This window comes from Bison bison, unplaced genomic scaffold (assembly GCF_000754665.1).
Source record: "Bison bison bison isolate TAMUID 2011002044 unplaced genomic scaffold, Bison_UMD1.0 scf7180017864526, whole genome shotgun sequence".
Classification (NCBI taxonomy): domain Eukaryota; kingdom Metazoa; phylum Chordata; class Mammalia; order Artiodactyla; family Bovidae; genus Bison; species Bison bison.
The window spans coordinates 31,351-33,327 of record NW_011495077.1 but is presented as its reverse complement, the minus strand read 5'-3'; positions in this window follow the sequence as shown (position 1 = coordinate 33,327).

The following is a 1,977-nucleotide window of genomic DNA, read 5'->3' as shown; positions in this document are numbered from 1 at the left end:
TGAATCCTTGACCACACACATTGAACAAGGGATAATAAAGCACAAGTTGTCTAAAGAAGATGAAAGCATATTATTTTTCCTTTTTTTGGCACATCAATGGAAAACAAATTTCCCTTCCCTTCTCCCAGAAACAGTTTTCAGATGAAGCAGCCCCCTCTTGTGACTGAATAAAAGAACTGGAGAGCTAAACCCAGACCCAAAGTCAACAAGCAACTATTTGAAAAGTTCCTCAGGTTTGAAGGTAAATAGGCTTCTCAGGTAACTCCCTGATGGTTCAATTGGTAAATCCCACCTGCAATGTAGGAGACCCTGGTTCGATTCCTGGATTGGGAAGATACACTGGAGAAGGGATAGGCTACCCACTCCAGTATTCTGCCCTGGAGAATTCCATGGACTAAGGTCCAAGGGTTCACAAAGAGTCAGACATGACTGAGCCGCTTTCACTTTCACTTCAGGTAACTCTAATAAAGAACTCACCTACCAATGCAGGAGACTTAAGAGACACAGTTTCAATCCCTGAATTAAGATTCCCCTGGAGAAGGACATGGCAACCCACTCCAATACTTGTGCCTGGAGAATCCTTTCGACAAGGGAGCCTGCTGGGCTATAGACCATGCATTCACAGGGTCAGACATGACTGAAGCAACTTACCATACAGCACGCACATCTTATTTGTAATACCTCTGTACTCATCTGTACTTTCTTCATCCTAAACACTCTACAGAAGGTTTTAACTATCTTTGACTGCTTTATTGAAGTCATATGATTCTCACTTCTTGATCTCTCTAGTTTTCATTTGTATCCAACATTCCCATATTTAAAATTTACTCAATAGCCCATATAATTCAACTGTTTATAAGAGAGGTTGGTATAGACTAGGCACTCAAGAATTATCTGTTTGCTGAATGAGCCAATGCATTTATTGAATTTAAAGAAAATGTTATGTTGAATACTGTTTAAATTATTTAAATTAAGGGATTTGATTTAGGTCGTATCTGAATGGCCTAGTGGTTCTCCAGCCTTTCTTCAATTTAAACCTGAACTTTAAAATAAGGAGCCCATGATCTGACCACAGTCAGCTCCAGATCTTGTTTTTGCTGACTGTAAAGGCTCAACTCACACGCTAGTAAAGTGATGCTTAAAATTGTCCAAGCCAGGCTTCAGCAATACGTGAACCGTGAACTTCCAGATGTTCAAGCTGGCTTTAGAAAAAGCAGAGGAACCAGAGATCAAACTGCAACATCTGCTGGATCATTGAAAAAGCAAGAGAGTTCCAGAAAAACATCTATTTCTGCTTTATTGACTATGCCAAAGCCTTTGACTGTGTGGATCACAATAAACTGTGGAAAATTCTGAAAGAGATGGGAACACCATACCACCTAACCTGCCTCTTGAGAAATCTGTCTGCAGGTCAGGAAGCAACAGTTAGAACTGGACATGGAACAACAGACTGGTTCCAAATAGGAAAAGGAGTACGTCAAGGCTGGATATTGTCACCCTGCTTATTTAACTAATATGCAGAGTACATCATGTGAAATGCTGGGCTGGATGAAACACAAGCTGGAATCAAGATTGCCGGGAGAAATATCAATAACCTCAGATATGCAGATGATACCACGCTTATGGCAGAAAGTGAAGAAGAACTAAAGAGGTTCTTGATGAAAGTGAAAGAGGAGAGTGAAAAAGTTGGCTTAAAGCTCAACTTTCAGAAAACTAAGATCATGGCATCCTGTCCCATCACTTCATGGCAAATAGATTGGGAAACAGTGGCTGAATTTATTTTTATGGGCTCCAAAATCACTGCAGATGGTGATTGCAGCCATGAAATTAAAAGACACTTACTCCTTGGAAGGAAAGTTATGACCAACCTAGATAGCATATTCAAAAGCACAGACATTACTTTGCCAACAAAGGTCCGTCTAGTCAAGGCTATGGTTTTCCCAGTGGTCATGTATGGATGTGAGTGTTGGTCTATAA